The 19384-nt window shown below is 33.1% G+C and overlaps 3 pseudogenes; all 3 read right to left on the reverse strand.

The window, feature by feature from the left end:
* Positions 1-1323: 1323 nt before the first annotated feature.
* Positions 1324-2420, reverse strand: LOC111434914 (annotated as a pseudogene).
* Positions 2421-5321: 2901 nt separating this feature from the next.
* On the reverse strand, positions 5322-7956 carry LOC111434988 (annotated as a pseudogene).
* Positions 7957-14645: 6689 nt separating this feature from the next.
* On the reverse strand, positions 14646-17430 carry LOC111434915 (annotated as a pseudogene).
* Between the last annotated feature and the right edge of the window lie 1954 nt (positions 17431-19384).

A 19384-nucleotide genomic window follows, 5' to 3' on the forward strand; every position in this document is an offset into this window, starting at 1 on the left:
TACAACTTATGCCTCAAGGAATTATGGACCATAGAAACTTACAAGATTAAGAACCAAGAACAACAACACACAAGCTTTACAACTACCCAAGTAAGATGAATGCTAGGTACCACTCAAGGACGAGGCACCAAGGTCCCCAAACACAAAAAACTCAAGAATGCTAGGTAATACTCTAGTCATGTCCAAAGTGACCCATGACCTCCCACCAAGCGGTGCTTTATGAGGCCCAAGAATTCCTCTTCTAGGTGGGATGCCCTGCACCATGTTTCCTTTGTAGGGTGTCATGTTTGGCCTCAAGTTTTTCCTCACCTAGAAGAGATACCCTGCACCAAGTTATGGGTACCTAAAAGATTTGCAGGATGCCATGTTTACGTATGCACCTAGCAAGTGACCTTTTTGGTCTATCATGGGGAGTAATCTAGGACCACGAAGGAACAAGAAGAGAGTAAGTTACCTTAGCCAAGAATCAAGAACCTCCTAAGACCTCCCACGATACAACATGCTCATGACTTAAACTATGCTGCTTTGAATACATGAAGCCTTGAGCGTAGGTTAAGCAGACTATGTTATAGGGAACGCTTCGATTCGAGATTTCAGTAGGTTACAACGACGCAAATGCTTTAGGAGTGTTCAGGGTTAAAGTGCGAGTGTTTGGTGAACTAGCGGCGGCCAAAATTGAGCACAGAGAGTCGCTGGAGTTCAGATATGAGAAGAGAGGGAGATCGGGTTGCAGTTTTAGAGAGTCACATCACATACATGTGTGTTTGCATTACCTGCCTCCAACAATGAAAGTTACTTAGTATTTCTTAAAATACTCAAGTCACATGCTACCCTTATTTTTTAGGTAAGGTAAAGCACCATTACACGGATGACGGTGAATGTTGGAATGACCATGGAAGTTAAAATAGAACGGTTATATGCATTGTTTTGAACTGAAAATGTTAAGGCTCTGCATTTTACGATGTTGTTACTTTTATTTTCTAGTTTTAAATTAAATGTATAAGTCCATGGTTTTTATTTTTTAAATGTTTCATTAAGTTTTTTTGTATATGTTATTAAAGGCGTGCATGTAAACTACATCTCTAATCTAGGTAAGAAAATTAGGGGTTTTACTATGTACTTTGATGAACCAGGTTTTTAATAAATACTTGTACAAATTTTTCGTGGTGTATCTTTATGATATCTTTGTATATAACGCCAAGATGGAGGAACACAAAATACACTTATAACTAGTCTTTAAAAATTTTTGGGAGAACTAGTTGTACATCAAAAGAAAAAAATGTGCTTTGGCAAAAAACTGTATCAACTTCCTTTAATATGTCATCAAATGTGTTGCATGAAAATTGTTTGAATAAGTAGAGACATTACACCATCATTTATTTCTTGGCGCCCTATGCCATGTCCATCTCCATATTGATACATGCATTGTCCCATTCTAGCAAGATTTTTAGCTATCTCGATGAATACATGAGGAAGGTTTGAATTCTTTATCTCAACCGTATTTAACTTTTCCATGTCTCATCAATCAAATTGTTTTTATGTTCACGAGCATTATTCTCTGAAGCTCTTGTATCATTCATATAACATTGTATTGATTTTGGTACATCGCCTCTCTCTAATTCATTGTGAATCAAATGTCGACTAGTAAATAAATGTTCCAAAATGTTAAACTAAATAATCTACCTGGAATTTTATCAACTCGAACATGCTTATCTACTTGGATACGTAGGTTTATTTATTTTAATAAAAAAATGTTTGCTTTTAATGATGATAACAAAATGTATTGTTCACATACGCTTGATGTTCCAAGATCATTAGCAAGTCACAAAATTATGGAAGAACAACGAATTATATCAATATGTTCTTCCAAGCTCTCCATGTCTTCGAGCATTGGAGATGTCACGAAAACATATGCATGAACTAATATAACTAATCCTGATATTGATATCCATGCAGTGTCTTGATATTCTTCTAAGGTTGATTTATAGCTAGTATGATACCACTTAGCCTCCAACGTATAAGATTTGCACAAATCTACATACGGTAAAATTAAATTTTTTATAAAGTAAATTACATAATAATTTGCAAAGTTAAAAAAATATCATAATCACATTCTTACCGCTTTTTTAAGGAATTGGATCACATTAATTCCTTTATCTCATAGTGCATCAAAAGTCATCTCATTTATAGAATTGTGGATACCAAGAAAACATATTTTTATATAGTCAGGAAGTTGGTCCATTGCATCAACATTCAACCTAAAATCACAATTGAGAAGATAGTTGAATATTTATAAAATAAAAAAAAAATCAAAAAAATCAAAAAGAAATGAGAAAAAGGAAACATAAGAATAAAAATGAAAAAGAAATTAATGGTTGGGGATTTGAGAGAAAAAAATTGAGAAACCTGTTTTCAAACATAGATCCAGTGAGATCGAGACGCTTTTTGGCCAAGCATCCATTACAAAAATTTGCTTGAAGGGGTTGCTATCCATAGATTTGAGTTTTGAATCATAGAAACGGATCAAGAATCAAGAAAGCATCTATGACAAAAGTTGCTCAAGGGGTTGTCATGTATAGATCAGAGTTTTGAATCATAGAAACCGATCAAAAATCAAAAAAGTTTCGAAGGTACGTTTTATATGTTATAGAATACCATTTTTGTCCACAAATTTTTGAAACAATATGATTCAAGAAAACACTTAATTTCAAGTGTTGGTTACCATTTTCCATGGTTCATAAAATTGCATGACATTAATTTTGTTAGATTGAAACTCTTCGATTTTAGTCAAAGAACCCGATCGAATACGAAAATAGAAAACCCAAATGAACTTGACCATGGGGAGGTGAAAAATAAAACACCATGTCAAGATCATGTCGGGCTTAACAAGCTATGGATCTCAAAACTCAAAGCCTTCAAAGTCTTAGTACTACGAGAGAATGAATCAAAAGTTGAACCAGTGGTAGAAAAGAAGAGGACCGAGACATTTCAAGAATAGGAGTTGTCTGTATACTAACGGGTTACAAGCTATAGAGATATACTTACAAGTTTTACTTTCCTGAGCCCTAATTTATCATACGCAGAGTAGGGCATTAAGTTAATAAGATCTCGTCACACAAAGCCCTAAGGAAAATTGAATTACAATAGTATAGGAAAGTAAAATCTTTTGCACGATCTCATAAACTTCAAACTTCCTTTTGTTTGCAAGAATGTTCTAGTTACTTGGTATCTTGACGAAGGAATTTGCAAATGGAATAGTCACATGAAAATTATTAAACATCTTTATAAACTCAAAAAATTGAACATCCAGATTTGGATTTTTTTTACTAGAACAATGAAGGTAACAAATATGAGAAGGAGAAAAGGAAGAAAGGAAATAGAAGGCTTTGTAGCCTCATGAATAGGTGTAGTTTCATTTTAGGGGGCACCATGTGCTTCCCCTCCTCAGTGTTATCGCTTTAATCATGCATGCATTCCGAGTTTATAGGTTAAACATATTTAAACTCCAATTAATCAATCTAATCATACAAACACATTTCTCCCCAAATTCCTGAAATTTAGAGGTATGAATAAATAATTGATATAACTAAATAATGAAGTCTTTTAAAATGAAATGGTACAGTAAGAAATAATACAAATTTAATTTCGTCCTCTGATTGGAGGAAGCAGTACATTTTAGTACTTTGAGTTCATCCTCTTGTTCTTCCATAATATTACAACATCACTCGAGTAGCAAAAAACGAAAGCGAAAAAGATGACAAATTTGACCAATTAAAGAATCAAAGTGTTTAAATTTGTCAAAGTATAACTTTAGAACTTCAATTTGTAAGGATGATATGCTGATATATTGAAACAAACATGGGAAAAACAATGCCCACAAAATGGAAGATCTACTCAAGCATAACTCACAAAGTTGAAACAGAGCCTTATCTCTCCAAGTTGGTGCCCGTGAGTGAAACAAATTCTATAAGGAAAATAAACAACAAAATTCTATGAGAGTTACGCCCCTTATCTAACTAAATCTTTTAAATTAATCAAAATGCTAGAAATCAAAAGCATATCTCCAAATTAATTGAGAAAATGAAGGGGCATAAATAGAGAACCAAACATCAAAACATAGAGAAACCTTAAACCCTAGAACGAAAAGGAAGAAGTATCAATCCAAATGTTTAAGAAATGAGAAACCTTGATGCAAATCCACTCTGCTCATTCTCGCTTTATAATGTAGGGTACTGTGTACTCCTCCTTCAGGGCACAAATATTGAACTCTGCTAAATAGATTAAACACGCATGTGAATGCTAACCTCGATTATGAGCTTTTATATTTGGCCCAGATCAGCGACTTGAGAATAGAGCAAAGACGAAGTTGCCATCAGATGCTGGACAAAAATAGAATACAAATGGAAGAAAAAGATGAAATACATTGGTTATAGCTCCAAATCTGCAGATTATGACAAAATGGAGCACAAGGGGAAGATAGGAAATTAAGAGAAAAAAAAAGGGAAGAAGAAAGAGAGTAAATAAAGAGCTTACAATTTAAAAAATATATATATCTACTCTTCCATCTTTTATTTTGTTTGGTATCTTTTTTTTATTTTATTTTGTGTTGGCCTTTTCTTTTAAATTGCATGTTTTAAAAGATGCTATCTTCAAAAGTTATAAAAAAGGTGATTTGTTGTAGTGGTTGATCTAGTGTACAAGAATGAGTTGATGTTTGTTAATACTATGATAAATTCTCAGCCAAGTAAAGGCGTCTTAGTGGACTCGGGTGCTTTTCACAACTTCGTCTCTAACTAAGAGGCCTGCAAATTGAGACTAAAGATGGTGAAAGATTTTGGAAAAGTGAAAGTTGTTAATTTAGAGGCTCTACCCATGGTTGAATCCTATAAGAAAGTCAAGAGAAATGGATCTGATTGTGGTTCATATGTACGACTTCGACATAGTACTTGGAACAGACTTTCTTCTTGAACATAAAGTCATCCAATACGACTAGCTATATGTATCTGATTACTGATTGCAATCCCATTGTAATCCTTGAAAGTATCAAACAAAAGAGTTGTTAGGAACGAACACTTCATTCATGCAGCGAAAGCGGTGGAATCGATTTTGCTTTTACATAGAATTAAACAACGATATTAAATTTTAATTTGAACACTTTAAATATTATTGAATAATATATTTTTGAAGGACGAGTTTGAACATTCAGTGAACTAGTTTTTGGTGTATTACACCGATATTATTGTATTATAGCACTACGATGAAGGAACACAAAATACACTTAAACCTAATATTTGAAAAGCTTGGACCGAACTAGTTGTACATTAAAAGAAAGTAATGTACTTTATTACAAGGCAGTATCAACTTCCTTAGATACGTCATCAGATGGGTTGCATGGAAATGTGTTGAATAAGTAGAGATATTACACCATCGTTTATTTCTTGGCACCCTGTGCCATATCCATCTCCATATTGATACATGCATTGTCCCATTCTAGCAAGATTTTTAGCTATCTCGATGAGCACATAAGGAAATATTGAATTCTCGACCTCAACCGTATTTAACTTTTTCCATGTCTCATCAATCAAACTCTTTATATGTTCACGAGCATTGTTCTCTGAAGCTCCTGTATCATTCATATAACATTGTATTGATTTTGGAACATCACCTCTTTCTAATTCAACCTGAATAAAATATTCATCCTAAAATTGTGTTAATAAATAAATGTTCCAAAATGTTAAATTGAATAATCAATATAGAATTTCATTGATTCGAAGACGTATATATAGGTTTTAATTATTTTAATAAAAAAATGTTTACTTTTAATAATGATAATAAGATTTATTGTTCACATACCGTTGATGTTCCAAGATCATCCGCAAGTCGCAAAATTAAGGAAGAATAACGAATTATATCAATATGTTCTTCCAAGCTCTCCATGTCTTGGAGTATTGGAGATGTCACGAAAACATATGAATGAACTAATATAACCGATCCTCCTATTGAAATCCACGCGTTATCTAGATATTCTTCCAAGGTTGGTTTATAGCAGGTGTGATACCACTTAGCCTCCAACATATAAGATTTGCACAAATCTACCCACTGGAAAGTTAATTTGCTACAAAGTAAATTACACTACAATTTTAAAACTTAAAAAAGTTTATCATAATCAAATTCTTACCGTTTTTTTAAGATATTGGATCACATTAGTACCTTTGTCTCTTAGTGCATCAAAAGCCATCTCATTTATAGAATTATAGAGACTAAACAAACATATTTTCATATAGTCAGGACACTGCATTAACATCCCACCTAGAATCATAATGAAAAAGAGAGTTAAATATTTATATAATTTCCAATTAAAACTGTTATAGAATATAAGACATCATATATTTTAATAATATTTTATTTAATTTTTAAAATTTTAAGAACTAATTTATTATTAAAATTTAAACTAAATTGTTACTTTCATCTAGTTAAGAGATCAAAAGAATAGTTTCTAAAGTTTTCTTTAAAATCATCAAGTAAACAAATGATTGCTAACCTCTCTACAGCTTCGGTAAAGAGCTGGAGTTCATTTAATGTGCCATATATATCATAAATGTCATCTATTGTCGTTGTTATTGCACCAACTTTTGTACACATTCTTCTAAAATATGAGAGCTCAGGTTCAAATCCTATACCCACGGACCAAAAGAAATTTTCCATCAATCTATCCCTTGCAAAGCTCAACTTTTCGCTAAATCCAGTGCTCCCCCACCACCTAATTTGTATGTTTAGTTAGCAAAAGTATTAATGTAATTTAATGCTCTAAATAGGTTTCTAATAGCCATACCTTGATACATATTTTAAATCTTCTTGGTGGATAGATTGCACTCGATTGAAATCTAATTTAGCAATTTCGAGAAGAATAGGGTTCATATCCACTTTTCTCTCGTAGATATTAATGAACCATCTTGTATCCAATCTTGATATTCGCCAATGTAAGGGAAGCTCCAACGCATGTCTAATAATGGATGCTTCATATTCATCTTTGCACGATCTCATGTACTTTTCCAAATAGTTTATTGTAAAATGTTTTGCTGCCTCTAAAATGTTCTCACCTTCTATACGTAAGAACGAAGCTTCATACAATGATAGCATTCCATTTAAATCTTGATACAGTCTTGTGCTAAAGTTCATGGTCTCATCCTTGAAGTTGTGGAAAACCTCTATCATTGTAATATAAAAAAAAGTTGTTAAATTAACAAATATGCACTGTCTGACCCAACATATAATAGTATTAAGTTTCATATTGACGGAGTAGATTTGACATCTTCTGAATTGCTATTCCATTCTACAATATTCAAATCGATTAAATAATTAAAAAACAAATAACAATAAAATCAAATTCATTTAAATTATTGTTAATTAATATAATAATAATAAGAAGAAGAATAAGTATTACCGTGTGAAACGTTGAAACCATGTTGTCTTAAAAGTCTGAATTTAAGTGATGTTGCATACAGATCGTTCTTTTCTGAATCATCACTTTCATTGCCATTCTGGTGTGTTCTTTTCAACACATTTTTTATTTCATTCTCAAAATGGTATGAGACTCCAAGTCGTTGTAAAGTATCAATCAGCTCGAGTTGCTTTAGAGGATCATCTATTATTTGGTTTATCATCACATCTACCTTTTCCTTTAGTTTATTGAAGCGTTCTACATATATTTCTCCCTAAACGCAACATACATATCCACAAGTAATTGTTATCTCTTTTTAACATTAAATGTAAATAAGCAAAATAAACAACAATTTTAAAGAGTTATATCATTCATACCTTAAATTCACTGTTTAATGATTCAATGTACTCATGTTTCCAAATAGGAGGCTTGTAATTTCCAGACCGTCGTACAATGGTTTGATTTGATACTCTTGCAACGCTATTCATTTTAGCAGTAGGACAAATAAATGAAGAATTGTGTTCAAAATAGACGGAATGAAGAGTTTGTTGGTTGATTTAGTTCTCATGAGAGGTAGCCTAATATATATAGTGATCCAAAGATGGCTTTATTCTCTAATATTAATTTTGTAAATGGTCGAAATACATGAGATTTGAAGCCAACCCGTTGCTTGTGTCACATCTCTTCCAAAACCAAAATTTTCCCCCACACATAGGCTGTCCTCCCCAGCACATAGGTTATCCTCTCCTCTTGCTCAATTATGTCAATTTAAGTATGTTTCACATGCCTTATTTAATATGTCGTGGTTATTGCTTATACGTTTCTTTCTTCAAAGAGAACCTTAACTACTACACTAATAATTTTGAATAGTGTGTGGACGGGTAATGAACCTAAGGTCACTAACATACACTTATTATAAATATTTAATACGGAATTAACTCTATAATAAATTTAATCTTTAACTTTGCGTGCTTACTGTTTTTTAATAAAAGTAATACAAAAGAAATAAAACGAAATAAACAATAAAAACGATGCTACTAAATGGAAATTCAATTAACCTATACTAACCTATAGTCTACTAAAATTAAATGCGAATTGCCATAGTTCCGCGGTTTGCGATACCACCGTCAGCTTTACAGATGTGTCTTGCCTTTACCTGAAAAGTATAGTAGCACGTGGCTTGAATATTTAAAAATACTTAGTAAGCGACCCCTATCGAATTTATAATGCAACGTCGACTTCCTTCATAAAACATGTGCAAAATCTCTCAAATATCAACATACTAAAAATTCAAGAGGTAATTCCAAAAACTCCTCCCAGATTTGAAAGAAAATTGAAATAAAGATCTTAAAAACTATACGAAATTGAGTGATTTAAAAGCTCAAAATACCTCTGATGTCCTTGAACATTTCTTGCAAAGAAATCCTGCTGAAGTTCCAACTCTAAACGGCTGTTTGAAGCGGATTCTAACTTTCTGTCTCGGACTCTTTATCGAGAGCTCTAAATTCCAATTTATTTTTTCTTTCTTTCTTTTTCTTCATCACTCGTATAACACCCTAAAGTGAAGGTAATCATCTTCAATAAGAATAAGTAACCTATAAAGACCTAAAGGCTCCAAGGAAATGAATTATTGGATTTAGAAAAAGAAAAGGTGTTGAGCAAGTCACTTTTATATCTTAACAGTAATTTGGAAAAGAATTAGAAAGGAAGAAGAAGATTTTCAAAATTTTATTTGGGTAAAATAAGTCATTTTTCTAATTTGTAAGGATCTTTCCAAAATTTTAATTTCTTATATGGAAGGAATTTAAAAATTCTGAACCGTGCATCCTTAAGAAATCATCGGTATCTTCGCATCCAACCGTTAGATTGAACTGAAATTTAGGTATCTTCACATCCAACGGTTGGATTGAGCTGAAATTTGAATATGTTTAACAAGACTCCACATTTGTTAGATCCAACGGTTGAAATTAAAACCTAATGTTTAGACTGTGTTGCTTGGAAAATATGAAGTCTTGTACACGGGTTGTCAGGTTCATGGGTGGTGTTTTAAATCCTAAGGGGAGTGTCTTGGAAAATGAACTAAGAACCGAACAAGAACTTAGAAAGTAACCAAGAATAAGACAACATCAAAGACTAGAACTAGAATGTGGATCAAGATTCAAGCCCTAAAGACAATAACCAAGAATCATACTACTAAGGCCCTTAGAACAGAAAAAAGATCAAGGTCCTCACGATAGATCATGATAAGAACTCACAAATCAAGAACAAGAATTAAATGGCCTAAGTAGATATAACAAGAACTAGAACAAGACAAGAAAGACTATGGTACCCTAGCATATCACTGGGCACGATTAAAAGCTTACAAGTATGCTACTTTGTACTCATTCCATGTTTTCCAGGTAAACAATGAGTTGGCCAAACTCTGGACAAGCCTCACCCGCCTTCCTCCACACCCTTTTGTTTTAAATCTTGTGTGTTCGTTCCTTATTTTATGTTTTAAATGTTAGGAATCACGACTCTCCGATATTGTTCACTTTGAGCATAAGCTCTGCTCTCATGGCTTTGTTTTTGGCTCCCAAAAAGGCCTCATTACAATGGAATTAGTATTTCTCACCTATAAACCCATGATCTTCCACTAAATTAACCAATATGGGACTCACTCCCAATGATCCTCAACAATCCTCCCCTCGGACTCACTCCCAATAATCCTCAACAATCCTCTCCTCGAAAGCACACTATAAGCCTCCCCTAAGGCTTATTCCTCACTTATAAACCCATGATCTTCCACTAAATTAATCAATGTGGGACTCACTCCCAATAATCCTCAACATTAACTAGTATGGTGTATTTTAACTATTTATGTATGAACTTTATATTTTGATATAGTATAAATATAATGTATATTATGTTTTAAATTCTTTTCGTTTTATTTTGCAAAAAAAAATTGTCCATCATCTAGTCACCTGCTCCTTACAATTGGCAATAGAATTAAGGCTAATGGAAACTCCTAATTAGGAAAGAGTCTAAGGACCAACTTACCCCGAGGGTTGACTTTGACTCAATTTTCCAATTTTCACTATTTTCTTTTATATTCTTCTTGAGCTCTTTCAGTTTTTTTTTAAGATTTTTCTCTTTTATCATCGAAGAATTCAGCCTCTGAAATGCAAAATAGTTCGAACTTTAAAAGATAAAGGGAGTATTTAAAAGATGAACCGTTTAAATTAAATCATTAGTAACAATTATAAGGTGGGTCGTATCAATAGTGTTATCAATATAAGACACTCAATCTTATCCATATACTAAAGATCCTTTGGGTTATTAAACGTGATTGTCCAATATGACAACCACATATTATTCAAGATTACACGAATAACCTTAGATTTTTCATTCAATGAATAATATTAAATTGTAAATAAAATAATCAAAATTATTATTAAAAATTAAATAATTAATTATGATGCTTGTTTAGTGTAGGAGCACTACAATCTAGACCCTCTAACTATCTCGAACTATCCTAAGGTGCACATAACACAATAATCCATCTTTCTTTCTAAGTCAGCGAAAAGCATATAGATCAACATTCATCACTAATCTCATTATAACTGCACATAACACAATATCCTAAGGTGACTTTGGCCCTCTTTTTTTTCTTTTTCTTTTTTTTTTTTTACTATATTCTTTAATATTTTGTCTTCAAGTTTTGAGATTTTTTAACCATGTTCTCACGGACTTCGGTGTTACAATGATCTAAGTTAGGACACTTTCAGTAAACTGAGCACCTTAAGATCGTGAGCAATGGTTAGAGGAGAAAGACGGGAGGAGTAAAAGTCGAGCAGTCGTGTTAAGTTAGACCTCACTATGAATCCAATGGCTCCAACCTATGACTGAGGTGAAGTTTATGTTATGAAATGCGTGCTTAGGTGATTGATAAAAATATCTCCCTAACAAAACATGCATAAGAAAACTCAACTAAGATTAGAGCACTATAACTAGAGTGGTTTATATATTGACCCAAGCTAATACTTTTTCAGTAGACCTTGCATCGAAGATCGTCAACGATTATTGGTTTAGACCTCTGTGCACCAAGAGACTTGTTAGGTTTGAAGAGCTAACCTCAAACGTTTTGGAAACGTGAGATGAAATTTAAACTGCTTAGACGCTCCTAGAGACCTAAAAGTCAACCACGACAACCCTAAAGAAAAATAAATGTAATCTGTAAGATGACAGCAGCCAATGTAATGTATGCGGAGCTTCCACCTCCTTTTTCACTCTGGTACAACACTGTTGAGCTAGGCGTAAGGCCGATTACTTACGAATGTATGATCTAAGAGAGAATTTGGTTAGATTAACCTATACAGTGGATCCGTCCTATGCAAGGACATTACTTTTAACAACCGTTAAAAAAAATAAAGCAAAAATAAGTTAATTAATTAAAAATAACAACTAAAAAAAAGTGGTTCGCACCTCCTAGAATATCTTAACTAATATATATATATATAGTGTGATACGATAGGAAAACGAAACAATAATATGTTATGCTATGGTAAATGTTATAAAATGATATGTTTACAATATGATATATTGTGATACAACATATTAGGTATAATATGTACATGATGAGAACTGTTATATCTGGAAATATGGGAATGTTAGGATATAATATATGTATGTAAATGTGATTGATATGATGTGAATGGCATGCAAAACGAAGTACTAGCATAAAATACAACCCCGACATACGCATGAATGATATGATATGAAGGAAGACGCTAGTGGGGTTGTATTAAATAATAATGAAAATGGAAAAATGTTAGGACCTCATGCATTATTGTGCGTTCATGCATTGGGGGATACCTCTATTCCTTCACGATAGTACGGATACGTACACCACTAGGCAGGAGATCGTTCATTATGTTTATCATAATGTTGCTGTGGTGGTCGCTATTCCTAATGGGTAACTGACATCAACAACTCCCAGAGAATGCTCGCCCAACTAGAAAGTGGGCTCAGTAGGTGTGCGAATCGACTGGTGGGTTCATACTCGAACGTGTGGAACGTGTGTAGGAAAATTATGTACACATCTCAATTGTCCGTTAATATATCCGCCATAGGAAAATAGACCATTATGATAGGTCCCATTCATAAAATTGTATGTGTTTGCATTTAACCTCAATAGTGAGATCACTTACTGAGTATTTCTTAAAATAATCAAGCCACGTGTTACTTCTATTTCAGGTAAAGGCAAGACATTTATGTACAGCTAACGATGACATCGCAGCTCGAGACAAGGCACATTCATAGGGTAGTCGCATTTATTTTTCCTAGACTAAGGCTAGAATAAGATGTTTTTAACTTAATCGTTCATTTATTTTATTTAGTCATTTTTTGTATCGTTTTAAAGATATTTTCAAACACGAAAGTTCATGGCTGTGTTTCAAGATAAAATTTATGTTTTATGAAAGTTTAAATGAAGTAATTTTGCATTAGATGTTCATGACATGCATACACAAGCAACCTTAGATTAAGTAGAAAATTTAGGGTTGTTACACAACCACCTTGTTAACCTTAGAGGGAATAAAGTTACCACGTAGGTTGGTACTAGACGGTATGACGTTGAGGAGCCTCCACACTTATTTTCACTCTGATTTGGTATCATTGAGCTAGGCGTTAGGTTGGTTACGGTTGTGTGACTTGAGCAAGAATGTTTTTACTAGGCTACCTTGCACAAAGGATCCAACCTATGGGAGATGTTGATCATGCGAATAGTAAGTAGAGTTGGTACACAGGGGGTAGCACCCTTGACATTGGGCGACTCCATGGCCTATGGGACAGGTTTGTCTGCTATCTTCCATGGATGACGAGCAGGCTAGTACTCACCATGTTGTTCCCACCAGATTTTGAGAGTGTTCTTGAAGTAACGCCTTAACTCCAGTTACTGAACATTGTTGCAAAGCCCTAAAGAGATACAAGGTCTATGTACAACAACATCGATGAACCTAAAGCCTATAAATAAACCATGGTTATTTGTTCAGGTAAAGGATGCAATGAGAGCCTACAAGTAGGTTTCTTACCTGTTATATTGTTATATACTCACCATTCTACTTTCCGTTTTTCAGATCCATGCTGAAGATGGACAAGGCGAAGGGGTGTTTGGAAGCTCAACTATCACAAAGGAATGTCGACCCTGAGTATTTGTCGAGTCCACGAGTGTTGTAGTTCACATGTCCTTATACACTATATATCCCTACCCCCATTCCCCATTTTTTTTTAATGTACATGTCTTATATACTTCATTTGTGAGTCATGCATTGCATAATCTGAGTCACATTTGGTATTTCGACCCTTTAAAATTTGGGGTGTGACATTTCAATGGACACAACTTATCTTATAGTACATAAGAGGGGAATTCTTAAATTTAAGTGAAGTGATGTATAATTAATGAATAAAAAAATTATTAACTAGAGAGTTAAACTAATTAATTTTTTATAACGCCGTTTCTAGCTCATACAAACACTTAATATTTAATATATTACATATAATAAAAATAAAGGGTAAATGCCTGCTAACTTCGTATAATTTAATTTTTTTTTCGAACAAAAAAAAACCTTCTTAAATATTTTTCACTCAAATGTTGACATTTTTCTATCCAGAATTGATTTCTTGTAATTTTAAAATGAAAAGAAATAAAAACTATATAAATTGACAATAAAAGAGGTAAATTTTAGATGGATGAGTTAAAAAAAATTTATTTTTTCTTCAAAATGGAAGTTTAAAAGACAACCACGTTCGCCGCCACGGAAACCCGGGCCCGCCGGACGGAAACCCGTAACTCGGGATCGGCACCACCCGCCGGAGGGAGGGAGCATACACACTTACACAAACTCACACCACCCGCCGGAGGGAGGGAGCACACACACTTACACAAACTCACACCACCCGCCGGAGGGAGGGAGCACACACACTTACACAAACTCACACCAAAGAAAGCATCACTCCTTACACCATCCCACTCAGATTGGAGTGATGTCCGATCATCAGAGGGGATCCCACTTTTCGAGTTGTGGGGCCCCAAGCCGAAGGTGTAGTGGCCTTTCCGTGGGTGTTTTGGCTGGAACTGTTTTATTGTGGAGTAAGAGCATATGTCTTAATACATAATTTTACCTTGTGTAAATTCTAATGAATTTACTTAATTAACCTTTGGCCATTATTCACCATATGGGTGAATTGAAATGGGTCGAACAAATAGAAACATTACATTAGCATTTGTTTCGTTGTTGCCTATGCCATGTCCGTCTCCAAATTGATACATGCATTGAGCTATTCTAGCAATATTTTTAGCTCTCTCAATCAACACTTGAAGAAAAATAGAATTCTCGACCTCAATCATATTTAACTTCTTCCATGTTTCATCAATCAAATGTTTTATATGTTCACGAGCATTATTATCTAATGCTCCTGTGTCCTTCATATAACATTGTATTGATTTCAGAACATCGCCTCTTTCTAATTCTTCCTAGATAAAATTTAAATCATAGAATTATGTTAGTTAGGAGAAGTGTTAAAATGTTAAATTGAGCAATTTATATTGAATTTCATTCGTGGAAAAGTCTTATTTATTAGTATACTTAGCTTTTTATTGCTTTTAAAAAAGATAATAAGATATTGTTTTCATACCATTGATGTTCCTAGATCGTCAGCAAGTCGCAAAATTGTAGAAGACCATCGAATTATATCATGTTTTTTCAAGCTCTCCATGTTCTCGAACGTTGGAGATGTCATAAAAACATATGCATGAACTAACATTACTGGTCCCCCTATTGAAATCCTGTCTAGATATTCTTCCAATGTTGGTTTATAGCCGGTGTGATACCATTTAGCCTCCAACAAAAGAGATTTGCAAAAATTTATCCACTGTAAACTTAAATTCGTTATAAAATGAATTACATAATAATTTTGATGTAAAGTTAGAAAAGTATTTAAATCAAATTCATACCATATTCTTAAGGTATTGGATCACATTAATTCTTTTGTCTCTTAATGCATCAAAAGTCGTCTCGTTTATAGAATTGTGGAGACCAAGATAACATATTTTCATATAGTCGGGAAGCTGGTCTATTGCATCAACATTCCACCTAAAATTATAATTTAGAAGATAGTTAAATATTTATATATTTTGAGATTAAAACCGGTATAAATTATAACATTCTCACAACCATTTTAAGATTCCTAGGTTTATATATTTTAATAACTAAATTATTTTCAATTAAAATTTATGAACTAAATTGTTATTTTAGTGAAGTTTTGAGAACAAAGAAATATTTTCTAACGTTTTCTTTAGAATCATCAATTAAATAAATTAATGATTTATCGATTGCTAACCTTTCTATAGCTTCGGTAAAGAGCTCGAGTTCATCCAATGTGCCATAAACATCATCTATCGTTGTTGATAATGCAAGAATTTTTGTGGACATTTTTCTAAAATATGAGAGCTCTGGTTCAAATCCAATACCCACTGCCCAAAAGAAATTTTCCATCAATCTATTTCTTGCAAAGCTCAACTTTTCGCTAAATCCAGTACTCCTCCACCACCTAATTCGTATATATAAGAATGTGTGTTAAGTTAGCTAAAGATTAATGTAATTTACTACGACATAATCGGTTTAAAATATCTTTTTTCTGATTAAAAATATAAAAGTATCCTATTATTTTAAAGAAAAAGTAAAGGGATGATTTCAAACAAAGTTCATAGAAAAAAGCACCACAAATTCTAAATATGTTTACAGTAGTCATACCTTGATGCATATTTCAGATCTTCTTGGTGGATAGATTGAACTCGATTAAAATCTAATTTAGCAATTTCGAGAAGAATAGGGTTCATATCCACTTTTCTCTCATAGATATCAATGAACCATCTTGCATCCAATCTTGATATTCGCCAATGTAAGGGAAGCTCCGACGCATGTCTAATAATGGATACTTCATATTCATCCTTGCATGATCTCATGTACTGTTCCAAATAGTTTATTGTAAAATGTTTTGCTGTTTCTAAAATGTTCTCACCTACTATACTTAAGAATGAAGCTTCATACAATGATAATGTTTCATTCAAATCCTAATATAGTTCTGTGCTAAAGTTCTTCGTCTCATCCTTGAAGTTATTGAAAACCTCTGTCATTAAAATTAAAAGTTGTTGAATTAATAAATATGTATTGTCTAAATCGAAAAAATTGTCATGTTAACATTTTCACGTCTTTCGATATAACATTGACATAAAAATTGTTACCAATCTTATTTTCTTCCATCCGAGTGAAAACTTTCAAAGTATAATCCTACACCATTTCATAACAAATAGTACTTAGTTTTTAAAGAAAGTTAATACCTTGTGAAACATTGAATCCATGTTGTCTCAAGAGTCTAAATTCAAGTGATGTTGCATACAAATTATTCTTTTTCCAATCATCACTTTTACAACTCTTCTCGTATGTTCTTTTCAACACATCTTTAATCTCCTTTTGAAAACGATATGAGATTCCAAGTCGTTGTAAAGTATCAATGAGCTCGAGTTGCTTTAAAGGATCGTCTATCATTTGGTTAATGATCATACCAACCTCTTCCTTTAATTCATCGAAACGTTGAACAAACATTTCTCCCTAAAAACCACATTCAAATCCACAAGTAACAATCAACTCTTTTCAAAATTAAACATAAATAGATAAAGGAAATAATAAATTTAAAGATATCTATGATTCATACCTTGAATTCACTCTTTAATGATTCAATGAATTCATGTTTCCAAACAGGAGGTTTGTAATTTCCAGACCGTCGTACAATAGTTTGATTTGATATTTTTACAGATGCGTTTACTTTAACAGTAGGAGGAACAAATGAAGGATTAAGATAAGAAGAGACTCGTTTGATGGAAGGGTCCATCATAAAAGGAGTAAGAAGTTGATGAAGAGCCATTGACAAAGTAGAATAAAGAGTTTATGGGTTGATTTATTGAAGTAATTCTTAGGAGAAATAGCCTAACATATATAGATCATCCAAACTCTATTTTGTTCTCCTATATTATTATTATTTTTTTATATAATAATTGTGATTTACTTTAAGCAATTAATTAGTTATTTTTCATTAGATAAGTTTCCATATTTGTGTGTAACATTATTTCCTATATTATTTTATTATCAGTTCACTCTTTAAAATAATGAAAAAAAAAATAGTAATGTACTCTTTTTAGTTCATTGCTCCAAATTAAAAAAATAATTCACCCAATAATTTTCCGACAAAATAATTAAGACAAGACACATTCTGTTTCAAGCCAAACCCATAGCTTGTCCTCTCCTTCTCCGTTCAATTTTTCCACACACCATTTTTGAGTTATAGTACCAGCATGATTAACGTGGTTTATGAGTATGTTTAACATGTTTTACGTATATGAGATTTAGGTTCCCCTCAAGACTTGTCTTGAACATGTCAAGATCACGACGTCGTACAGTTGAATATGTACGACTATGACACTCAAGTGTTGGGAGAGAATCCCACGTTGGCTAATTAGGGAATGATCATGGGTATGTGCAAGGAATACATCTTGATTGGTACGAGGTTTTTTGGAAAAATCAAAAGTAAAATCATGAGAGCTTATGCTTAAAGTGGATAATATTGTACTGTGGAGTGTTATTCCTAACATGGTATCAGAGTCAATAGAATCTTCAAGTTGGAACAAAGGGTATACTTTATTCGAGGGCTCCATAGCCTCAAGGGAGGCTCTATAGTATACTTTGTTCGAGGGGAGGATTGTTGGGAGAGAGTTCCACATTGGCTAATTTAGGGAATGATAATGCGTTTATAAGAAAGAGATACATCTTCATTGGTATGAGGCATTTTGAGGAAACTAAAAGCATAGCCATGAGAGTTTATCTCAAAGTGGACAATATCATACTATTGTGGAGGGTCGTGATTTCTAACACTCAGCTTATTCAAACTTTCTACCATACAGTTTTTCTACAACACTTGAGTCCAACAAGAAATTAAATACTTATTTTTTCCTTTTACAGTTGAGAAAATCGGTCAAAGTCAAGCTTGAGTGCGTAAATGGGTGATTGTGAACCCCTTTTTTAATTAGGGGTTTGCATTACTCTTAATATTAGATGGCCAATAATAAAGGAAAAGAAAGAAAGAAAAGGAAAAGAGATAGAGAAAGGAAATGGGGATTTAGGGTTTTTGAGATAGTGCTAGAGAGAAAATTGAAATCCGCTAATACATTTTCATCGGTACGAAGCCTTTTGGGGAAACAAAAAACAAAGGCACAAAAGTTTATCTCAATGTGGATAATAAATAATACCACTGTGGAGGGTCGTGATTTTTAACACTCAACTCATTCAAATTTTCTACCACGCACATAATTCTGGCCCCTTTTCTAATTAGGGGTTTGCATTGGCCTTAATTAGATAGATGGTCAATGATGAAGCAAAAGAAATAAAGAAAAGGAAAAGAGATAGAGAAAGGAAATTGGGATTTAGGGTTTTTGAGATAGAGTTAGAGAGAAAAAGTTGAAATCCGCTCCAAACATCCAGTTGGAATCGAAATTGCACAGAAGTTTTTTTACAAGAATTGCTCAGTAGCCTTGAGAGAACCATTCTAGGCTTTTGAATCACTCAATCTTGTCAAGAATCGAGAAAAGACGGAAGCTATGATTTTCGGGTTCTTGATTCTAGTTATCCTTCAAATTTTAGAGTTTTTCTTGGAATTAAGTTCTGAATTTTTAGCATGGTGATATTAGAGGGATTTTGCACAAGTTTTATGAAAAAAGTTGGAGTTGATTCGGACCATAAAGTCGAATTCCGATTAATATCAAAAAGCTGAAATATTTTGTAAATTTTAGTTTTTGACGATTATTGGACTCATTATTTCTTATTCTGATGGACTAAAAATTATGAGAAAAAC

The sequence above is a fragment of the Cucurbita moschata genome, unplaced genomic scaffold, assembly GCF_002738365.1.
Source record: "Cucurbita moschata cultivar Rifu unplaced genomic scaffold, Cmos_1.0 Cmo_Scf00047, whole genome shotgun sequence".
In the NCBI taxonomy this organism is placed as follows: domain Eukaryota; kingdom Viridiplantae; phylum Streptophyta; class Magnoliopsida; order Cucurbitales; family Cucurbitaceae; genus Cucurbita; species Cucurbita moschata.